We start from the raw sequence: 25,255 nt of genomic DNA, 5'->3' as shown, positions 1-25,255 counted from the left end.
TGCCACTGCACTCCAGCCTGGGCAGTGGAGTGAGACTCTGTCTCAAAAAAAAAAATTTTTTTTTTTGAAGTGTTGTAAACAAAGATTGATGCTTTGGGAAACTAACATTTAAGGAGCATTTGCTTTGGTCATATTTGACTTCATAATTAATACTATAAATGTGTACAATGCCTATTTTATATTTATATATATTTATATATATATATATATATATATATATATATATATGTATATATTTGAGATGGAGGTCTGGCACTCTGTCGCCTAGGTTAGAGTACAGTGGTGTGATCTCAGCTCCCTGCAACCTCCACCTCCCAGTTCAAGTGATTCTCCTGTGTAGCTGGGATTGCAGGTGCCTACCACCATGGCTAGCTGATTTTTTTTTTTTTTTTTTTTTTTTGAGACAGAGTTTCGCTCTTGTTGCCCAGTCTGGAGTGCAATGGCGCGATCTCGGCTCACTGCAATTCTCTTGCATCAGCCTCCCGAGTAGCTGGGATTACAGGCACGCACTACCATGCCCAGCTAGTTTTTTGTATTTTTAGTAGAGACGGGGTTTCACCATGTTGACCAGGATGGTCTCGATCTCTTGACCTCGTGATCCACCCGCCTCGGCCTCCCAAAGTTCTGGGATTACAGGCGTGAGCCACCGCGCCCGGCTGGCTAGCTGATTTTTATATTTTTAGTAGATATGGGGTTTAGCCATTTTGGCCAGGCTGGTCTTGAACTTCTGACCTCAGGTGTTCCACCTACCTCAGCCTCCCAAAGTGCTGGGATTACAAGTGCAAGCCACTGCACCTGGCTTGTAGTATTGTTTTATTAGTAATTTTATTCCCTCTATATAAGAATGCTATCCCTGTCCGGCCACTAAATATAAAGGAATCAAAAGAATGTTTATTATTATCTGCTTCCAAGGGATTTTGATCCATGTGTACTTTATTTCCCTTACCCTAACTTTTCTGTTTAAATAAATTTTTTATTTTAGAATAGATTTATGGTTACAGAAAAGCTGCAAGATAGTACACTGAATATACCTTACCCAGTTTCTCCTATTCAGCTTTCTACATTAGAATATTTGTCACAATTAAGGAAACAAAATTGTTACAATATTATTAACTAAGCTACATACTTTATTCTGATTTCAGTAATTTTTTCCTAATGTCTTTTTTCTGTTCCAGAATTTCACTTTCTGAGACTTTTTTTTTGTCTTGTTTTGATGACTATGACAGTTTTAAGAAGTACTTGTCAGAAATTTTATAGACTATCCCTCAATTGAGATTTATCTGGTATTTTTCTGATGATTAGACTGGGATTATGATTTAGGGAGGAAGGTAACAGAGATGAGGTGCCAATCTCATCACATCATATCAAGGATACAAACTAACAACATGATAAAACTGATGATGCTTACCTGGATCACATGGTTGAGGTCTTTGTCGAATTTTGCCCACTTTCCTACCACTTTCCAGTCTCTCCTTTGGAAGCAAGTCGCTAAGTGCATCAAAAGCCTTAACCTGCCGGGCGCGGTGGCTCAAGCCTGTAATCCAAGCACTTTGGGAGGCTGAGGCGGGTGGATCACGAGGTCAAGAGATCGAGACCATCCTGGTCAACATGGTGAAACCCTGTCTCTACTAAAAATACAAAAAATTAGCTGGGCATGGTGGCGCGTGCCTGTAATCCCAGCTACTCAGGAGGCTGAGGCAGGAGAATTGCCTGAACCCAGGAGGCGGAGGTTGCGGTGAGCCGAGATCGCGCCATTGCACTCCAGCCTGGGTAACAAGAGCGAAACTCCGTCTCAAAAAAAAAAAAAAAAAAGCCTTAACCTAATTTTGATTCATGTATTTTTAATTTTCCTCAACCTAATTTTTCTTTCTATAAATGAATACTTAAACTTCGACAGATATTGATTGAGTATCTATTGTGTATAGGTGCTAAGAGTACAGTGGTGAGCAAGAGAGACATTTCTCTTCTTCTGAAGTCTGCGTGATTTAAACATCACGTAGGATGTGTCTCCTCACCTTAGGTCCTGATTTCGTTGACAGTTATAAACATAAAATTACTGAAGCCCTAAAAGGCTGCATAATAAATAACGGTCTTGAGTAAACATTAGAATATATGCTGTTAGCATAAAGGTTAAATACATATACCATAAAAATAGCCATCTTTTTGCTCCCAACACGGATAATGGAAAATTACTTTGATTCTTCCGACGTAGCTCTATTACTATTAAATCACTGGGATGATTTTATTACTGTTAACTACCTTCCTATCTTAAAAATGTTTACAGGTGTTAGAAGAAAATTTTTGCCTTCTTGCTAGTATTTTTACAGATATTAGTGCTTGTGTCACTCAAGCCCTTCTGTTTCTGAAAGGTGGTTTGAAAGGTGTATTGGAGAAAACATATGAGGAAAACAACAAGAACCCTGGTCTCTTCTATGAGGAGCCATGCTTATTTATTTATTTATTTATTTATTTATTTATTTTTTTTTTTTTTTTGAGACAGAGTTTCGCTCTTGTTACCCAGGCTGGAGTGCAATGGCACGATCTCGGCTCACCGCAACCTCCGCCTCCTGGGTTCAGGCAATTCTCCTGCCTCAGCCTCCTGAGTAGCTGGGATTACAGGCACGTGCCACCATGCCCAGCTAATTTTTTTGTATTTTTTTAGTAGAGACGGGGTTTCACTATGTTGACCGGGATGGTCTCGATCTCTTGACCTCGTGATTCACCCGCCTCGGCCTCCCAAAGTGCTGGGATTACAGGCTTGAGCCACCATGCCCGGCCTGCATATTTATTTATGAAAAAGAAAATGGGGCTGAGGAAATAAAAAACATCAATCAAATTTTTAAAGTGATAATAAATGTTTTTGGAGGGAATTTACTATGTATTTAATAGAAGAGTAGAATAGTGCTGCCATCCTAGCATTAGTAATGTTATTGGGAATGTCTTTTACCAAATAATACCAATTTTGTTGGAGAACAAAATTTGATTAAAAAATTATTGAGTAAAGATTCCAGTTAATGTTTTTTCTTGTAAATTGGGTTAACTACAAAAACACTCTGACTTTGAACTCTTAATTGAAATTCTAAAATATGTCATTAATATATTTTAAATTGTATAGCCCACTGAACAGAATTTTTATATACATAAGGTTTTGTTTTTTTTTTGGAGACAGAGTCGCACTCCTCATCCTGGCTGGAGTGCAAGGTACATTCACAGTACACTGCAACCTCCACCTCTTAAGGCTCAAGTGATCCTCCTGCGTCAACCTACCAAGTAGCTGGGACCACAGAGGTGCTCCCTGGGTAATTTTTTAATTTTTTGTTTTTGTAGAGACGAGGTCTGACTATGTTGCCCAGGCTGTTCTCAAACTCCCAGGCTCTTAGGATCCTCCTACCTCAGCTTCCCAAAGTGCTGGAATTATAGGTATAAGCCACCTTACCTAGCCAATATTTAAATTCAAATTTTGCATTGATACAGGGTTAGTGGTTATTCTGAGTTTTATATATAATCTTGGAGATAGAGAATTGAGGAAATTGACACATTTATATCCCTGCAGTTTGTTTCTTTTTTCTTAAAAGAGGAAATACAGAGAAAAAGGGAAGAGGTTTCTTGTAAATTAAGATTTTACTGGTCCTTTTGACTGCACTGTGCCTGTGTCCAACCCTTCCATCCTTAAAAATTCAGTTTAAGTACTACCTCTTTCTATGCTGATTGAACAACAGTTATTAATAATCATAGCAACAACTGCAGTCTTTATTGTGTCTACTATGTACTGGCATGGTTATATTATGCTAGACCAGGCGTCCCCAAACTTTTTACACCGGGGCCAGTTCACTGTCCCTCAGACCGCTGGAGGGCCACCACATACTGTACTCCTCTCACTGACCACCAATGAAAGAGGTGCCCCTTCCTGAAGTGCGGTGGGGGGCCGGATAAATGGCCTCAGGGGGCCGCATGTGGCCCATGGGCCGTAGTTTGGGGATGCCTGTACTAGATCCATAAGTACATAATTCTTTTTTTTTTTTTTTTTTTTTTTTGAGTTGGAGTTGCGCTCTGCTGTCCATGTTGGAATTCAGTGGCTCCATCTTAGCTTACTGCAACCTCCACCTTCTGGGTTCAAGCAATTCGCCACCCTCACACGCCTGGCTAGTTTTTGTATTTTTAGTAGAGACGAGGTTTTACCATGTTGGCTATGCTGGTCTTGAACGCCTGACCTCAAGTGATCCTCCTGCCTTAGCCTCCCAAAGTGCTGGGATTGCAGGTGTGAGCCACTGCACCTGGCTATAATTTAATTTTCAATAATGCTGTAAGGAATGTCATATTCTCATAAACAATGAGAAATTGTGTAAATGTAATACTGGGTATTTACTTAAATCTCTCATACTTAAAAAAATCATTGGGCCGGGCGCGGTGGCTCAAGCCTGTAATCCCAGCACTTTGGGAGGCCGAGGCGGGTGGATCACGAGGTCGAGAGATCGAGACCATCCCGGTCAACATAGTGAAACCCCGTCTCTACTAAAAAAATACAAAAAATTAGCTGGGCATGGTGGCACGTGCCTGTAATCCCAGCTACTCAGGAGGCTGAGGCAGGAGAATTGCCTGAACCCAGGAGGCGGAGGTTGCGGTGAGCCGAGATCGCGCCATTGCACTCCAGCCTGGGTAACAAGAGCGAAACTCCGTCTCAAAAAAAAAAAAAAAAATCATTAATCTTTGTACTACAATCTGAAGTCTTTAAAAAATGAGTATTTGTTAGGATGAGATGCTTGTATCTTGATCTGTCCCTAAGAAGTAAGGAAGAATACAAGCTAGGGAGAGAAACTGATATTTATAGAATGCTTACTCTGTGGCAGGAATGTTGCTACTTTATTGTTATAGAAGTTAAGTAAGTAGTAGTATTCCCTGGGACTCAAGGAGGTTCAGTCATTTGTCAGAGATTGCATAAGCAAGTTGGTGGCTGGTGGGTCAGCTTGACTTGAAAGCCTTACTCTTTCACCTTTCTCTCTTTTTTTTTTTTTTTTTACTTGCCGCAAAGTGATGAAGATACTCTCACTTTTCTGGTACAGCATTTGCTATAGTTATTCATTCATTTAAACATTTAAACGCTCACTAAATGTTATGGTCTGTGCTAGAGCATAAAAATGAATGTAATGAGTTCTGCCAACAAGGATTTATATTCTAGTGTAGTATTTCTTAAATAGATGACTGAATTGGGGTGAGAAATTGTGACCAGCTTTTCTTAAAAAACAATTTAAAACAAATTTAGTACATTTTATATGGTAAGGGTAAAAGTATTATTTCATGAAATTGTGACCAGCTTTTCTTAAAAAAAAATCTACGGGGCGCGGTGGCTCACGCCTGTATTCCCAGCACTTTGGGAGGCTGAGGCGGGTGGATCACGAGGTCAAGAGATCGAGACCATCCTGGTCAACAAGGTGAAACCCCGTCTCTACTAAAAATACAAAAAATTAGCTGGGCATGGTGGTGCGTGCCTGTAATCCCAGCTACTCAGGAGGCTGAGACAGGAGAATTGCCTGAACCCAGGAGGCACAGGTTGCGGTGAGCCGAGATCGCGCCATTGCACTCCAGCCTGGGTAACAAGAGCGAGACTCCGTCTCAGGAAAAAAAAAAATCTAAAAAAATTTTAGTACATTATATGTGGTAAGGGTAAAAGTATTGGGCCGGGCGCGGTGGCTCAAGCCTGTAATCCCATTACTTTGGGAGGCCGAGGCGGGTGGATCACGAGGTCAAGAGATCGAGACCATCCTGGTCAACATGGTGAAACCCCGTCTCTACTAAAAATACAAAAAAATCAGCTGAGCATGGTGGCGCGTGCCTGTAATCCCAGCTACTCAGGAGGCTGAGGCAGGAGAATTGCCTGAACCCAGGAGGCGGAGGTTGCGGTGAGCCGAGATTGTGCCATTGCACTCCAGCCTGGGTAACAAGAGCAAAACTGTCTAAAAAAAAAAAAAAAAAAAAAAAGGGGGTAAAAGTATTATTTTGTGAAATTTTTGTTTTAGTTATATAAGTATATGTATTGTGGGTCTCTGAAAAAAATACATTCCTTATGGTGGGATGACACTGAAAGTTTAAGAACTACAGTCTAGTGGCTGAGATAGAATGGTAAGCAAATAATTATACATAATTATAATAGCAAGTAAATTTCTTTTTTATTTTGAGATGGAGTCGTGCTCTGTCATGTAGGCTGGAGTGCAGTTGTGCGATCTTGGCTCACTGCAACCTCCACCTCCCAAGTTGAAGCGATTCTCCTGCCTCAGCCTCATGAATAGCTGGAATTAGAGGTATGCACTACTGCACCTAGCTAAGTTTTGTATTTTTAGTAGAGATGGAGTTTTGCCATATTGGCCAGGCTGGTCTTGAACTCCTGACCTCAGGTGATCTGCCTGCCTTGGCCTTCCAAAGTGGTAGGATTACAGGCGTGACCAACCATGCCCAGCTGCAAGTAAGTTCTATAATAAGGTTCTGTATAGGATGCCAAGGAAGCATGGTGGAAAAAGCAAATACTTCACCACTAATGCAAGGGAGGCTCACAGAGAGATAGATGACTTTGAGCAGTTTTAAAGCATGGGGTGAAGGGCCTTAAATACATCTAAAAAGCGTGATGGTGTGAAAGAGCTTAGTATATTCAAGACACTTGGGATAGTGTGAAATAAACACAAGTCTGTATTTCTGTATCTGTATTTTGGGGAACTTGTAGGCCATCATAGCAAAAATTTTAGATTTTATTAGGCCCATAGTTTCTTTGGGTTCTCATGGTGTTCTTCTGCATTCTCATGGTGTTCTTCTACTAAAAAGCAAATACATATGTATATTTGATTCTGTCATACAATCTAGGAGCAATTTTAAGGATAGACAGTTTGACCATATAACATATGCAGTACAAAATGGTGAGTGTAACCACACTGTTTATAAAAACAATCACAATCAAAAATAGTTAAGCTGTTTTGTGGTGGCTATCAAATGTTTCTTTTCTACTTTTTCTTATGTTCTATCATCTGTTAATAAATTAATGATTCTAGGTTCTAAAGTTTCGACAACACTCTGTAAGAGAAAAAAAGGTGTTCACTTTTCCTTTTAATTGGGAAGACTACCATTATTCAATTCTGAGGACATCTAGGGACCCAACCCTTGGAACATAGGTATCAGACCCCATTCTACAAGCCACTTTGCAGACTTTACCTACAGCTGTGTTCTGTTTGACTTGTGACTTTTGTTTTGAATTTTGCATATTTTGGTCAACATTTAAATATTGGTACTTTTGCACAAAAATCTAGAGTTCTGTTTCTTGAAAAACTGAATATAGTGGCAACATTGGTTTCATGGAGTAATTGACTAAAGCTTATAAGTAGCTGCTCTTTTTTTAGGTAAGGCAGTCCCCACCATTTTCTTTTGTCCCACACCAACCCCTCTTCACTCTTTTGTTGCCTACCTCACCCGTGTAGCATTTGACAATTGTTTGCTTTTTACTATACTTCATGAGGTGTTTCAAAGGGGGCTTTTGGGCTTTGAAAGATGGTCTTCCAGTATTGGGGAGAATGGATTGGAAGATACGAGAAGAGCCTGGTTAGAATGCATAATGTGTGCTGGATAAATGCTTGTTGAATTTAATTATATTTGTTTTTGAGACTATATATGATTGTTACAAAAATTAGTTTTCTTGGCAGTTTTTGAGTATTTCTTAACTAAAAAAATCCTTTTGCACATTTTATTAGTTTTAATTTATTCTAAGAATGAATAAATGTTTAGTACTTTTAAAGCATATATTACATGTGAGAAACAGAGCAGGTTGGTGCTATGTAATAAGATAGTAGACTTTTCATTCATCCTCCTGTTTACCAAACATGAGGAAGAAACATTGGGAAAATGGTCTCATGGTTTGCTGTATAATTTTACTAAACTTGTTTTAAAGATCATTCCAAATGATTTTTGTTACTTTGTTTTTCATCTGATTTCTAGAAGTAGGTTTTTTTGTTTTGTTTTGTTTTGTTTGAGATGGAGTCTTGCTTTATTGCCTAGCCTGGGAGTGCAGTGGTGAGATCTCAGCGCTCACTACACTCTCCGCCTCCAGGGTTCAAGCAATTCTCCTGCCTCAGCCTCCGGAGTACCTGGGACTACAGGAATGCGCCACCATGCCTGGCTAATTTTTTTGTATTTTTAGTGGAGATGGGATTTCACCATGTTGCCCAGGCTGGTCTCGAACTCCTGACCTCAGGTGATCCACCTGCCTTGGTCTCCCAAAGTGTTGGGATTACAGGCGTGAGCCACTGCACCTGGGTTGGAAGTAGTTTTAAATTAATATCAGCAGCAATTCAGTTTCCTAAATTCTTTTTTAATCTTTTTTATTACAAAGTGAAATAAATGCAGAAAACCACACAAAACAGATGTGCAGCTTAGTGAATTATAAGGCTAGCACCTGTGTAACCCTGTCCTTTAAAAGTAACCACTGTCCTGGGTTTTCTGAAAATGAATTAAGCTTTTGGTTTTATTATCCAAGTATGTATCCCTAGGTGCTATAGTTAAGCCTGCTTTCTTGCTAATGCTCATGCAGGTTCTTGCACTCCCCTCTCCTTTTTTTCCTTTTCATTAAGTTTTCTTTCTTTATACCTTCTGTTTCTCTCATTTTATCCAATACATTTTTTTTTCTGATAGTCCTTTAAGTCTTCATTTCTGAAATGATTTTTTCCCTTTTATTTTCACTCTTTCTTGAGCTCCATCACCTCATTTCTGAGCTTTTCTAATTCTGATATATCTGAGATGTGTGTGTGTGTGTGTGTGTATCAATTATACAAGAAATACATATATCAGATACATATATTGTAATATATAATGTATATCTGATATATGTATTTCTGATATATATATATCTGATTTATATATCTCTCTGATCTATATATCTGATATATATTACAATATATATATCTGATATGTATTTCTTGTATAATTTTTTTTTAAGTTTACTTTGAAATAGGAGTTCATTATTTTCACTTCTATGAGCATCTCTTTCAGGCTTGCTTTTATTGTTTATAGGGATGTTATTTTATTCTGTTTCTTTTTTTTAGTAGTAACTTTGTGTGGGATTCAATCTCTTGGGAGTATGAATGCTTTCATTTATACTGTGCTAGGAATAAGATGCATACGAGTAAATAATTGCATTATGGGACGTATGCTAAACAATCAAAGGTATTATGAGAATATACAGAGTAGGAACTTACTTTCCCCAAAGTGTAGGGATTGGATGCGGTGGGCTTACAATCATAATGGAGGTTTATTATTGGTGTATCAATATGTTTAATCCATTTTTTCTTTTTTATAATATAATTTTTTCCTTTTTATAATTGATATGTTTTGGGGGATGCATGTAATATTTTGGTATGTGTTTACAATGTATAATGATCAAATTAGGGTAGTTGAGATACCTGTCACCTGAAACATCATATAGTAGTTCTGATTTTAGTTTTTGAGGAGTCTCTATATGGTTTTCCATAACGGCTGCATTACTTTACATTCCCACCAACAGTGTATGAGCATTCCCCCTTTCTCCACATCCTTGCCAGCATTGTTATTTTTTGCCTTTTTGATAATAGGCTTTCTGACTGGTGTAAGATGGTATCTCACTGTAGTTTTAATTTGCTTTTCTTTGATGATTAGTGATGTTGAGTATTTTTTTATGTTTATTGGCTGCTTTATGTCTTCTTTTTAAAAGTAACTGTTCATGCCCTTTGCCTGCTTTTTGACAGAGTTGTGTTTTTCTTGTTGAGTTGTTTGCATGTCTTGTAGGTTCTGTATATTAGTCCTTTGTCACATATATAGTTTGCAAATATTTTTTTCCCATTCTGTGAGTTGTCTCTTTCCTCGGTTGATTATTTATTTTGCTGTTCAGAAGCTTTTTAGCTGATTAAGCCTCATTTGTCTGTTTTTGGTTTTGTCGCAATTGCTTTTGAGTTCTTAGTCATAAATTCTTTGTTCAGGCTAATGTTCAGAAGGGTTTTTCCTAAATTTTTTTTATTTTTATAGTATAGTTTAAGGTCTTATATTTAAGTTTTTAGTCCATCTATAATTAATTTTTTGCGTATGGTGAGACATGGATCCAGTTTCATTCTTCTGCATATGGCTATCCAATTTAGTAGTGCTTTTATACAAATAAATTTATTGTTGATTTCTTTCAATTACTACTTTAAAATGAAATATTGTTCAGATGAAATTAAAATATTTTATTTTATTTATTTTTATTTTTATTTTTATTTATTTATTTTTTTGAGATGGAATCTCACTCTGTTGCCAGCCTGGAGTGCAGTGCAGTGATCTTGGCTCACTACAACCTCCAACTCCCTGATTCAAGCGATTCTTCTCCCTTAGCCTCCCAAGTAGCTGGGATTACAGGTGTGTGCCACCACGCCCAGCTAATTGGAATTAAAATAATATTTTAAAAGTTTACTTTTGCTATAATATTGTCAGATATCATCAAGTGTCTCTTCAGTAGAGACCTCAAATTTTGAAAGTGAAAAGATCACAAAGCAGAATGGAAAACATAGTACCATGCATAGTATTCTGTACTTGAATGATAACTTGCTCAGTAATTTTTTTTTTTTTTTTTTTTTTTTTTTAAAGACAGAATCTTGCTCTGTCACCCAGGCTGGAGTGCAGTGGTATGATCTTGCTCACTGCAAACTTTGCTTCCTGGGTTCAAGCAAGTCTCATGCCTCAGCCTCCTAAGTAGCTGGGATTACAGGCACCTGCTACCATGCCCAGCTAATTTTTGTATTTTTAGGAGAGATGGGTTTTGCCATTTTGGTCAAGCTGGTCTTGAACTTCTGACCTCAAGTGACTTTCCTGCCTTGACCTCCCAGAGTGCTGGGATCTGTAAATATTTTAATGAATATCATATTTCATCCTTCAGTTTTTTTTTGTTTCATGGTTTGATTAAAATGTCTCTTTTGTTTAGTTAAAACAAAACTTAGTGATGTGGTATGGTTTGGGAATAATTTTCCCTTTGTACTTCTATTCAAACTGATAGCAAGTTAGAGCCAGGTTGTGCTTGCTTAAAGTACTCTGCTTAGAGATATTGAGTCCATTGTTTTCTATTTTCTTTCTTTGATTAACAATACTTTTGACTTGGTCTGTATTAGCACCTTAAAAAATAAAGAACTTTAGTGTTTACAAAGTGATCTCATGTCTATTGTTTCTTTTGCACTCGTAACACAAATAACTACAGTAAAAAGAGGAAATGTAAATGCTTGGAACACAGTGGGAGAGATTTAAAGTCTCTAACAGAAAAAAGCTGGGGTGGGAATTATGTGGAGGAGTTGTCGTTAAATTAGGCCTTAAATATTAGGGTTTGACTGAATGATCGTAGGGAAGGTAGACAATCCAGTTGTTAGAATATCAAAAGCAAGCATATAGAGAAATGTACAGGAAGTATTTGAACAGGATTAGCATAGTTTGGACTGACTTCCAATAGAGAAGCATTAGCTTGGGCATATAGATATTAAATCAGATATTGATTTTTTTTTTTTTTTGTCTTTTTTACTTATGAAGCAATCTAGGCAGGATGTCAGACTAGTGTAGTAGTGAATAGTGTGAACTCTGGAGCCATACTTCCAGTTTGAAGCACACTGTTTAATCCTTCTCTGTATGTGTTTCTACATATAAAATAGATGCTAATAATAGCAACTGCTTGCTAGGATTGTTAGGAGTAAGATTAAAAGAGTTAATAACAGTAAAGTATTTATAACAATATCTGTTATCAATAGGCATTCATGAGTTTTTTTAATTTATGAAAGTACTAGCTTTTTCATTCTGTGTGTGTGCATTTGTAATGTACACATACATGTGTGAGTATATATGGAATATAACATGTGAGTATGTGTGGAATAGATTCAGAGAAGAAATGTAGATCTCACCTGTAAGTATCTATAGGAAAGCTAGTATTGTTTGAATTTCAGTTTTGATTAGAATTTAGATTATTATAATAAAGTCCAACATTTCATTTTACAGATGGCAAAGTTATGTACTAGCAGAGCTAGAACCAAGATTTGCCAGATTGCGAGTATTTGAGCAGTAAGCAAAACAGACAACTAGCTCTGTCCTTCTGAGGCTTTCAGTTAGTCAGGAAAGATATATATTAAACCATCTCAGGTGTGACAAATGATTAGAGTACTATGGGAGATTAGAACTGGGACCCCGCCATAATCTGGAATTTTAGAGAATTCTTCCCCCAAGATTTCTTTTTTTTTTTTCTTTTTAGACAGTCTTCCTCTGTTGCCCAAGCTGGAGTACAATGTCACAATCTTGGTTCACTGCAGCCTCTGTCTCCCAGGTTCAAATGGTTCTCATGCCTCAACCTCCAAGTAGCAGGAATTAAAGGCACACACCACCATGCCCGGCTAATATTTGTATTTTTACTAGAGATGGGGTTTTGCTATATTGGCCAGGCCAGTCTCAAACTCCTGGTCTCAAGTGATCTGCCAACCTCAGCCTCCCAGATTGCTGGGATGACAGATATGAGCCACTGTGCCTGGCCGCCTTCTCCCAAGATTTCCAGGCTGAGATGTGAATAATAAATAGCAGTGAGCCAGTGTTAGGTAGAATGAAGAGCGTTCCAAGCAGAAGGAGTAGGATTTGTATAGGTTCTGAGAGAGGAAAAACCATGTTCTATTCAGATATCTGAAATGGAGAGAACAAGGGGAAGGGTAGCAAAAAATGTGACCTGAAAGATTAGAGCATGGCTAAAATACACAGGGTCTTGTATACAAGGTTCAGGATTTTGACCTAAGAGCCCCCTTGATGGATTAAGCAGGAAAGGGACATCGCTAGATTGACATCATGCAATATTGCATTAGCTATATTACAGAGAACAAATTAAGAGAGTCTGGCATAAATGTAGGGAGACTTAATTTAGGAAGATAATGTGGGAGCTATTGTGTATGATTTGCAGAACACACCATAGGGGTTTTCATTCATGTATACAGGTTGTGCATCCCTAATACAAAAATCCAAAATCTGAAATGCTCCAAAATCTGAAGTTTTCGAGTACCAACATGATGCCGCAAGTGGAAGATTCCACACCTGACTGAATGTGATGGTTTGTAATCAAAATGCAGGTGCACAGCGCATGGTTTATTCAGTGTCTCCAAGGAAAAGATAAAATTACCTTCAGGCTATTTATATAAGATATATATGAAAAATAAATGAATATTATGTTTAGACTTGGGTCCCAACCCTAAGGTATCGCATTATGTATGTACAAATAAATATTACAAAGTCCAAAAAAAATACCAAATCCACAGCATTCTGGTCTCAAGATTTTCGGATAAGGAGTGAGTATTCAACCTATATTACCTTTGCAGTGGTCTGGATGAAAGATGATGTTGTCTTGGACTGTAGTTGTGACAGTGCAAATGGAGAAAAGTGGACAGATTTCAGAGCTATTTTAGATTTAATGACTCCAAAATTTATCTCCAGACCAGACATCTTTCCTGAACTTTGGAGCATGTATGTCTTGAATGCCCGTCCTTGGATATCTCACAAATATTTCAAACTGAACAGGTTTTTTAAAAAATAGAACACTACAAACATTAATCTGTCTCCAAAAAGAAAAAAAAAAAGTAATTTTCTCTTCCAGTATTCCTTACAGTACCAAATAGAACTAACCTCCACTCACTTGCTAACCATGTCTACTAGTAGTGACCGCTAGACTACTTAGCTATATGTAGCTGCAGTTGATATGGCTTTTTATAATTTAGTTTATATTCCATGTAGGTTTATTTAGAAACATTTATTTTAGAAAGTGTTACTAAAATCCGGGGTTGAGGATTCTCCTGCCTCAGCTTCCCAAGTAGGTGGGATTACATGCATGTGCTACCACACCCAGCTAATTTTGTATTTTTAGTAGAGACGGGATTTCTCCATGTTGATCAGGCTGGTCTTGAACTCCCAACCTCAGGTGATCCGCCCCCCTCGGCCTCCCAAACTGCTGGGATTATAGGCATGAGCAACTACAAAAGACTAGCTAGAGATAGTCTTTAATAACATGAATATCTTTTTTTTTTTTTTCTATTTCTTTTTTTTTTAATAGCATTTTAGGTTTTGGGGTACATGTGATGAACATGCAAGATTGTTGCATAGGTACACACATGGCAGTGTGCTTTGCTGCCTTCCATCCCCTCACCTGTATCTGTCATTCCTCCCCATGCTATCTCTTCCCACCTCCCCACCCCCCACCCCTCCCCCATTTCCCCCCAACGGACCCCAGTGTGTAGTGCTCCCCTCCCTGTGTCCATGTGTTCTCATTGTTCAACACCCGCCTATGAGCGAGAATATACGGTGTTTGATTTTCTGCTCTTGTGTCAGTTTGCTGAGAATGATGGTTTCCAGGTTCATCCATGTCCCTACAAAGGACGTGAACTCATCATTTTTGATGGCTGCATAATATTCCATGGTGTATATGTACCACAATTTCCCTATCCAGTCTATCATCGTTGGGCATTTGGGGTTGGTTCCAGGTCTTTGCTATTGTAAACAGTGCTGCAATGAACATTCGTGTGCACGTGTCCTTGTAGTAGAATGATTTATAATCCTAACATGAATATCTTTAATAATTTTTTAGTATAAATATATTATGTCAGGGTACACATGAGGTTAATTTAGTCTTATTTAAAATCCTGTTTGATTATATTTTTGTTTTGTTTTTAGAATTACATATACAACCAATATATTAAACCAATCAGAATAGAGTCCTTTTACTCCTACTTTCCAAATTTGACATTGGGACTATTAGTAAGATATCATTGTCTGCATTTATTAGATTTATTTCTGATCATGAAATATGCTTTTACTTCTTTTCAGTGGAGCAGTTTAATTGGCTATAGGAGATTTACTGCATGACTGACTATGACTTATAATCAAGGCATTGAAATAGTTATACATAAACAAACTGTGATGACAAAGGAGACGACTTGTTTATATTCAAATGCCAATCAAATTTGTCCTTTGGGACATTAGATCTGTTGACTTGTTAGGTTTTTATAACTTTGTTCCTTTCAGTGTTACTTTTTAAGTGCAGTATAGTCATCCCTTGGTATGATGGGAGATTGGTTCTGGGACCTCCTGAAGATACCAAAATCCACAGATGCTTAAGTTTCTTGTATTACATGGTGTAGTGTTTGCATATAACCTACTCACATCCTTCCATATACTGGACTTTAAAATCTCTAGATTACTTACAATACCTGATACAATGTAAATACTATACAAATAGTTGTTATACTATATTGTGTAGGGAATAATGATAAGAAAAAAAATCTGTATCTGTTCATTACAGACACAACCAACCTTTTTTTCCCCCAAATATTTCTGATGTGCAGTTGGTTGAATCCATGGGTACAGAACCCAAAGATGCAGAGGGCTGACTGTATAAGTCTGTCAGAAAACTAAAGTGCTGGTAGGCTAATAATTGATCACTGTATGACTTATAATACAGGTGATACTACTACTGATTCTAGATGGTAAGTATATTTTTCTCCTTTAATGGTTTTGTTTTTTGATTTCTGTGCTGTCAGTTTTTTTAGGCTTCTAACATATTTTTGTTTAGATGTGGTATTGATAGCAATCCTAAAGTTTAAGTAGATGGATTTTCTAAGTTAGAGTTACTCTAACAGCTAGTGCTTCTTTTCTATCATATTTAGTAACATGTAGGGTATATAACTGCTGTGTTTGAGATAATAGAAGTTTACAAATTATTTAGACACCAACTTTTAACATTTATTAAAAATAACCATTTTTCTTACAGTTTTCTAAACAGTTTCCACTCAGTTTAGATCTTTTGTGGTACGGCTTTTTGAAATCTGTGTTTGTGTGAAAGGCAGGAGGATTATGTGCCAGGGATACATCGTAATATATTTGTTCTTTATGCAGAAAATCAGGTTTATAAGTTATTGCTTCATTTTAACTTCCCCAAGAAAGGAATAAATGACTACACTTTTCTTTTTAAGACAAATACTGCAACAATGTGTAGAGGAACTCTATATACTGCGTACAATTGGCAGAAAATTATTAATATTTAAATAGAAGTGGCATCTAAACACATGGTTTACAGATTGAATCTCGGCAAGTTAGTGTAGGAAGAAAGTGAATTCAGTGGAAGATTGCCACACAGATTTTTTTTTTTTTTTTTTTTTTTAGTTTTAATGATATCTGCTTTTAGTATGAGTTGGAGAAAGGTTTTTCCCCCACCCAATTTTATTTCATTTTTTACTCTGATTTGAGAAGCAGTTTCTCCACGAGACAAATCTTTGACCCTTTTGTATTCTGCACTCCCATCCCCCTTGACTAGAAAATGCAGCTGCACACATTTTTTGTTTAGAGACAATGGATCACATGCTGTGTCACCTAAATCTATGACCAAGAGGCAGTTTTATCCTTAAGAGACCATAATGCCTCAGTTCTCCTGGATACATGACATCATGTAGCATTATAATCAAATATACATCTTTTTGCAGTACATTTGGGATTTGAATTTACCCTCTAATCTCAGTATTGGATTTTATGGCAATAGACATTATTTATAGTGGAGAATCTTAATGGAAAACAAAGAATGTATTGTTAAATCAATAGGAAAGGTTGTGAGTTCCTTTTATATGTCTTTTTTTTCTTCCATGAGGGTTACCAATGTTTTTAGATATTCTGAGATTATAGAATATCTTTAAAGCTATAGTGGCTGTTAGGTTTGTTACACAGTGCCTTACAAATAATGTGTGTTCAGTAAATGCTAGACTTTATTTTTGCTACTGACTCAACAAATTAACAGGAAGAATATTGTTTTTTGAGTCAGAAGCAACCTTAATTACAAAGAAAAATAAAAAATTGTTTTCCTTTTTAAAAATGAGAAAGTTCAGATTTAGAAAATATTAGTATCTATAAACTGCTAAAACATTTTATGTCAAGTTTATTATAAGCTGATTATAGAATAAATCTAGGAAATACAATGCCGTGGCTTCCAGTCTTGAGAAATGGTGGTACCTTATTATAATTAATAAATATGGTTCATTCCTAAGAAGATTGAAGGTAAGGAAAGGGGAGAAAAATTGAATGGAAATTTCTTTTATTATGTATTGGCTCTTAGTGGCAAAGCAAGCTTAAATAAATTACAGTGAAGTAATTGCAAGGTAGTTTCCATAAAATTCGCAAACATTTGGATTTCTGGGCTTTGCCGTAGCTCTGTAGTAGAATTTTTTTTCTTCTATGAAACATTGTTTAGTGATTTGAATTAAGTGAATGACTACCTATTTCCCTTTACTAGGCTTATCTTAGCCTAAGTGAATTTTTTTTTTCTTTTAAATATTGGTTACTTTAGAGTGGTTGGATAAGAAAGCCACAAATCTGGGCCGGGCGCGGTGGCTCAAGCCTGTAATCCCAGCACTTTGGGAGGCCGAGGCGGGTGGATCACGAGGTCGAGAGATCGAGACCATCCTGGTCAACATGGTGAAACCCCGTCTCTACTAAAAATACAAAAAACTAGCCGGGCGCGGTGGCTCAAGCCTGTAATCCCAGCACTTTGGGAGGCCGAGGCGGTTGGATCACGAGGTCAAGAGATCGAGACCATCCTGGTCAACATGGTGAAACCCCGTCTCTACTAAAAATACAAAAAATTAGCTGGGCATAGTGGTGCGTGCCTGTAATCCCAGCTACTCAGGAGGCTGAGGCAGGAGAATTGCCTGAACCCAGGAGGCGGAGGTTGCGGTGAGCCGAGATCGCGCCATTGCACTCCAGCCTGGGTAACAAGAGCGAAACTCTGTCTCAAAAAAAAAAAAAAAAAAAAAAAATACAAAAAACTAGCTGGGCGTGGTGGCGCGTGCCTGTAATCCCAGCTACTCAGGAAGCTGAGGCAGGAGAATTGCCTGAACCCAGGAGGCGGAGGTTGCGGTGAGCCGAGATCGCGCCATTGCACTCCAGCCTGGGTAACAAGAGCGAAACTCCGTCTCAAAAAAAAAAAAAAGAAAAAGAAAGCCACAAATCTGAGATTATGCCTACTTTCTGGTTGCTCTTTTGACATTTGTGAAATTGCTTGATTTGCTGATGACATGTAGTTCTTAGTGGGTGGTAAGGGTAGCAAGTCAATAAAATAAAGTTTCCAAATATCCCACCTAAAAAGAATTAGAGATTGTAAACTTTTAAATGAGATGTAACCAAAAAATCCTATTCTTAAATGCTTCAGCATTGACCTATTTAAGTATTTAATGAGACGGATTTTAAGTAGGAAGCTGAAGTATAGGGTCAAAATGATGCTAAACAATTGTATCTATAGGCTAGATGCTGCCATATAGTTTGAGGTCAATTATTTCTTGCTTAAAGCATGAGACTGGCTACAGTCTTTGTCAGGGCCTCTTGGTGCAGTTATTCAAGTGTTGGTTTCAACTTCTTTCCAGTTCTAGTAGATATAACAGATGGCATGGTTCTTTTTCACTCTGGTATAGTAAAGCTTATTAGAAACAGCACAATTGGTGTTCTTCATTACTCAAAAAGGTAATAAGGAAAGATATTCAGTGACTGGCTCAAGGGTACAAGGAGTAAATTAATTTGCCTGAGTTTGCTTTGGGCTCTCAAGAATTGATTATTGTATTTTGTTTTGATCTGAGTTTTTTCTCAGTGCAATTTTTTTTTTTTTTTTTTTTTTGAGATAGTTTTTTCCTTGCTGCCTGGGCTGGAGTGCAATGGCACAATTTTGGTTCACTGCAACCTCCGCCTCCAGGATGCAAGCGATTTTCCTGCCTCAGCCTCCGGAGTAGCTGGGATTACAGGCATGTACCACCATGCCTGGCTAATATTTTATATTTTTAGTAGAGATAGGTTTCAACATGTTAGTCAGGCTGGTTTCATACTCCTGGAATTGCAGGTTAGAGCCACCATGCCCAACAGAAATGTAATTTTTTTTTTTTTAGACGGAATCTTGCTCTGTTGCCTAGGTTGGAGTACAGTGGCACGATTTCAGCTCGCTGAAACCTCCACCTCTTGGGTTCAAGTGATTCTCCTGCCTCAGCCTCCTGAGTAGTTGGGATTACAGGTGCCCACCACCACGCCTGGCTAATTTTTGTATTTTTAATAGAGATAGGGTTTTGCCTTATTGGCCAGGCTGGTCTCGAACACCTTACCTCAGGTGATCCACCCACCTCAGCCTCCCAGAGTGCAAAGATTACAGCCATGAGCCACTACAACCAGCTATAAACTTTTAAAAATTAAGCAATTATTTAGAAACAACATAGATTTAGAAACAACATAGGAACTCTAAGAACTATGGTATAGGTAAGATAGAAACTTAAAGTTGAAAATGTAGCATGAGATTCAATAATAAAACTTTAAAAGCACTTTTTAAAGGTGTCGAACACATAATTAATTGAACCAAATTAATTGCAGCTATTCCTTATTTGTTGTGGACCTATATATGTTACTAATGTATACACGAAAAGACATTTAATATGTTGGCCAGACACCGTAGTTCATACCTGTAATCCTTACAATTAGGGAGGCTGAGGCAGGAGGATCACTTGAGCCCAGGAGTTTGAGACCAACCTAAGCAATATAGGGAGACCCTGCCTCTACAGAAATAAGAAAATTAGCTGAGCATAGTGAAACACACCTGTTGTCCCAGCTACTCGGGGAGCTGAGGTGGGAGGATTGCTTGAACCCAAGAGCTCAAGGTTGCAATGAGCTATGATCATGCCATTGCACTCTGGCCTGGGAAACAGAATGAGGGAAAAAAAAACGAAAACCTTTATGTTCATGAGAATTTCTGGACTGATAGACTGAGCTGGATTTTTTTTTTTTTTGGTCATTAAATAAATTTTATAGTCATATACCTATATTTCAATGTACTATAGATGCTAAGCTGAAATTAACAAAATGTTATATATATTTTTTCTTAAATCTATGTCATTTGTCAAAATTAATAACTCAAAAATGGATAGAAAATTATTTTGAATATTTTAACTTAATAAGAATTCTGAAACAGTACATTCTAAATTAGTTGGCTACAAATAAATGTAGCTAGGAGATATTTATATTCCTGTCCTGTTTTGATAATGCCATTATATTTGTTGCTGTGTCTTTTCTTTTTGTTACTGAGAATGGCATTAATAGTGAAAACTCATGATTATTTCAAAGGTAGTATAGTTATTTTTATTCATAAATTATTTAGTGTGTTTGTGAGAATGTTGGCATCAGACAAAGCTGTTAATAAAGTAATTTAGACCTTTTTTGGTCATTAATAACAAAATATTAAAAGTTTTTATGTTTTAAGTTCTTTGGATTTTTAAACTGCAAGGATATGAAGAAGGGTTCTATCATGTTGCATGATTGGCAAAATGTCTGCAAACCAAGTGCATGGAAAGAAATGTAATAAGGAAGTGAAAGCCATGTCATAATGAAAATGATGAAACGCATATTGCGGCACTCTTCCAAGAAGCCCTAATCTCATTTGGCTGCCTCATCAGTGGGTGTCATTGGTCATGAGGGAGATCTGTCCTTAATATTAGACAAATACATTTTTAATTTCAAAACTTCAAAATATAAAGCATTGTTACTGATTTCATACTCTAATTTTTATATTTGAAGGTTATAATATTTACATATTTACTACTTTAGGAAGAAAGCTAATAATAATTTTTAAAATTTATAGTAGTAATAACCATTATTACCGTCTTTGCAGCTAGTATTCATTGCACACTTACTCTGTACCTCTGTTCTAAGTGCTTTATTTTTGTTGTTTAATTCGTAATAAGAATCTTATGAAAGTAGGTAGTATTATAATTCTAAACTCTAGGTCTCATAGGTTAATGAAATGGAGAGCTGGGATTTGAACCCAAGCAATATTTCTTTACAGCTCATGCTGATAACCCTTTGCTTCACTCTCTCCAGATATGATTATTGTCAAGATAAATGATTTAGATTTTATTTTTACTTTTGTGTAAAATCTAAAATTTAGGTTTTATTTTTTAATTAATGAAGTTCTTTATCCTTCACAATTTCAATTTCAAATATATTGTCTCCTCAGGTTTCTGCTCAATATCTCCTAGTATTATCTATGTTAATTCCTTTCTCAAGAAGGCTTTCATTTTATAATTATAATATTTGCCATAGAATCTAACAACTATGACAACAGAGCCATGCATATAATAGAAGCAAGAAGTTTCTGATTTGGAGCCTCTTAGAAAAAAACCAGCAGAGGTTCCTCTGAATAGTATATCTCTTACACATCTCTTTCTCTACCTTTTATCTACATTACTAGATGTAGAGATACTATAATCATAGTCCAATGTAGCTAATAATTTAGCTTTAGCATTTAAAATTCCTATATACATTTTCTATAGATTTAAATTTTTATATTTAAAATTTCTGCATATATTTAGGTACTTCTGACATTATAGTAATTCATAATACATTTCCTTATCAGAAGGTTACTTATTCTGTATCTTCAATTATTAAACCACAGATAGACAAAAAAGGGACTTATAAGTATTTGGAGGGAAAAACCACAAAGTTTACGCATGAAATTTATGTGCCTTAAGGTGAGCTCTTTACCTGTATTAAGATTTTACTCAGATCTGTGATGTTATATGAAGTTCTGATGAAATTTATCTGGATTTCTATGCTGTCACAGATAATAAATCTATAATTCCATTTCCATGATTTAGAAACCCAAAATGCTCTGGAAGCCAAAAGTTTTCTTAACCCTTATAGTGGCAAAACATGATCTGAACTGAGAAGGATATTGGTGGTCTTTATTTACCCCTTCTTAGTGTGAATATACATTTTGTTACAGAAATATTAACATTTATTTGGGGTGTTGCCTCAGACTCCACTAGGATGTGATACGTATATATGTTGTATTACCTTTCTGAAATCCAAAATATTCTGAATTTTGAAATATATTTGGCCCTAAGGTTTTTAGATAAGGGATTGCAGACCTGTATAATCAGGTACATTGACTACATACAGTACTATTGAGGACTAAGATACAGAGCTAAGGTTTATCTGGTAACTTAAATATATTTTTAAATACAGCAGTGTGAGACCTTTAATTATGGAGCAGCGGTTCTCTCAAATAATATGGATCTCTTTTAAGGAAAAAAAAAAGTCTCATTTTGAGAATTGCCAATTTTAGTTCTAAAGCAGTTTTCTTTTAAAATGTCTCTCACTTTTCTCTTTGAAAATGGTAAAATACATTTTTTATTGTAATTGAAATAAAAGTACGAAATGAAAATTTGCAACACTTGTGGCCTGTAGAATGTATCCATTAACATTTTACCTCCAGGAGTGTGTCCTCTACCTACTTCCAGTTGAGATTCATTGTCATAATGAGCAACTCTTACTGGTTAGAAGTTTATCAGACTTCTCAAGTGTGCTGAGGTAGAAAGAAAAACATAAGAAATGATGTGCTAAAATAAAAGATCATGTACTCTAGTGACGTTGTCATGAGAAACTAATGTAAACATCTGTTTCCAGCAGCATGGTGAACCAAGTACCAAGTACCTTTAACTTTCTGCTGAAAACAACCTAAAATGCTGGATAAAATAAAATCTTAAATGCATCAGTGCTCTGGGCACAAAGTGGAGGGTACTTAGACAAGGCTGAGTTCTGAATCTGTCTATTGCCTTCAGGATATTTGCCAAATCAGGTGAGCTTCTCTGTTTATAGCTTTGTGGGGCTAAGGGATCAGGAAGCAAAGCCAGACAAGGTGGAGCATTTAGTAGGAAATAGTCTTCATCACTAATTTGCAGCCCCATTGTACTGTACCTTGTAAGTAATAAGGATGATACAGAAATTCTTTCCCTTTATGTCCCCAGAGTTTCTACAGATAAATTTTTTTCTAGGATATTGCTGCAAATCAAAAAAATGTCACTGAAAATGTGCTGCTACAAACCAGCCCTCACACTAGTTTGCAGCATGAATTCACACTAAACCATAAGCTAAGAATTTAAAATGATCCTGGGCTGTTACTACTCCCAAGGGCCTGATAAAACCTAACATAATCATCATTATCAAAGAATTACCATTGGTAAAGTTCTAATGAAAATAAGTGGTTTATAATAAAAATTACAGACCATCCAAGGAAAAAGGCACAATGTACGAGAATCAGTTGAATCAGATCTGCAAATATTTCACATTTTGGAATTATTAGATGTAAAATAGAAAACAAATACATTTAATATGTCCAGTAAGAGGCTTAATAAAGAATAAAGCAAATATTCTGAAAAAGAACCAGAAGTTCTAGAAATAAAAATAGTAATTGAAATTAAAATTCAATGGTTAGGTATAAAAGCAAATAGACTGTTGAAAAAATAGCATAATGAAAGGTAAATCTGAAGAAATTTAGAACACAAGATAGACAAGAAAATGGAAAACATAAAAGAGATTAATAAAGGGAATATTTTTTAAGAGAAAAGACAGATTACCTCCAAAGGAATATCAGGTTTCAGTAAGAGTAATGGAAACAGAAGACTGTAAGATGATATGCAAAACAAAATAACAATGTAGAATTCTGTGGCAAAAATATCTTTCCAGATCATGGGCAAAATAAAGACGTGTCCATACCAATAAAATCTAAAAGTTCACTGACTATTTTTTAAGCAGAAGTAAATGGTCATAAGTAGAAAATCTGTGATTCAAGAAGAAATGATCGAAGAGTGACAATTATATGGGTAAATAAAAATAGACTTCATAAACAATATTAGCATCTTAGGAAGTTAAGGAAAAGCTATATTATAAACCAGGAGGTGATGATTGGAGCTATCATTTACAGATCTTTTTATTGTTACCGGTTATGGTGGCTCACACCTGTAATCCCAACACTTTGGGAGGCCGAGGTGGGCAGATCACTTGAGGTCAGGAGTTCGAGACCAACCTGGCCAACATAGTGAAACCCCATCTCTACCAAAAATATTAAAAAAAAAAAAAAAAATAGCTGGATGTGGTGACCCACACCTGTAGTCCCAGCTACTTCAGAGGCTGAGGCAGTAGAATCGGTTGTAGCCGGAAAGTGGTGGTTGCAGTGAGCTGAGATTGTGCCACTGCACTTCAGCCTGGGTGACAGAGCAAGACTGCATCTCAAATACATTGTTTAGAAGCAGACTAAAGATACCTGGATTTTTAGAAGTATATATCAAAATGTTTAAGGTAACATTTCAGTGATAGAAATATTTATATAACCTTCACACTAGAAGATGATCTTTAAAAATGGAATGAGAAAAAAGAATCGTAGTCCGAAAGGAGGCAAGAAAAGAAAGAGCAAAGTTAACATGGAAAGAGTGGGCTACCAAAAAGGATGGTAGAAGTAAATCCTAATATATGCATGCCTTTAAAAACAATATTCATTTATATGGGGTTTAGGAGAGAGATTACAAGGAAACAGAGGAAAATGTTGAAAGTGAAATGATGGAAAAACACACACCTGGCAACTTTTTAAAAATTTTTTAAATTTTTTGTGTGTACATAGTAGATATATATATTTATGGGGTACATGAGATGTTTTGATACAGTTATGCATTGTGAAATAAGCACATCATGGAAGATGGGATGTCCATCCTTCAAGCATTTATCCTCTGAATTACAGATAATCTAATTACATTATTTAAGTTATTTAAAAATATGAAATTAAGTTATTATTGTGCTATCAAATAGTAGGTCCTACTCATTCTTTTTTTTTTTTTTTTTTAATACTCATTAACCACCCTCACCTCCCTCCAACTAATCCCCCACCACCTTTCCCAGCCTCTGGTAACTATCCTTCTACTCTTTATGATCATGAGTTCAATTCATTTGATTTTTAGATCCTACAAATAAGTGAGAACATGCAATGTTTGTCTTTCTGTGCCTGGCTTATTTAACTTAACATAATGATCTTCAGTTCTATCCATGTTGTTGTAAATGATTGGATCTCTTTCTTTTTTTTTTTTTTTTCTGAGATGGAGTCATCTCCCTCTGTTTCCTAGGCTGGAGTGCAGTGGTATGATCTTAGCTCACTATAACCTCCACCTCTCAGTTCAAGCAATTCTCCTGTGTCAGCCTCCCAAGTAGCTGGGACCACAGATGCGAGCCACCATGCCCCACTAATTTATGTATTTTTAGTGCAGATGGGGTTTCACCATGTTGGTCAAGCTGGTCTTGAACTCCTGATCTGAAGTGATCTGCCTGCCTCAGCCTCTCAAAGTGGTGGGATTACAGGTGTGAACCTCCGTGTCTTGCCTGATCT

General features: G+C 36.6%; 1 protein-coding gene across 5 annotated transcripts in view; it reads left to right on the top strand.

Annotated features, from left to right (window-relative positions):
* FOXN2 (forkhead box N2) overlaps nucleotides 1–25,255 on the top strand; it is a 75,035-nt gene that overhangs the window by 5,179 nt on the left and 44,601 nt on the right. For 2 of the 5 annotated variants that reach the window (XM_074400284.1, XM_074400285.1), the window contains exon 2: nucleotides 22,513–22,681. The exons of the other annotated variants lie outside the window; for them this stretch is intronic. The gene's annotated coding sequence lies outside the window, so the exon portion shown is untranslated. The remainder of the gene's footprint in view (nucleotides 1–22,512; nucleotides 22,682–25,255) is intronic. 5 annotated transcript variants of the gene reach the window in all.

Source organism: Saimiri boliviensis, chromosome 1 (assembly GCF_048565385.1).
Source record: "Saimiri boliviensis isolate mSaiBol1 chromosome 1, mSaiBol1.pri, whole genome shotgun sequence".
NCBI classification, from domain to species: Eukaryota; Metazoa; Chordata; class Mammalia; order Primates; family Cebidae; genus Saimiri; species Saimiri boliviensis.
Note: the sequence above shows the minus strand (reverse complement) of the source record. Positions and strands in the feature narration are given on the sequence as shown.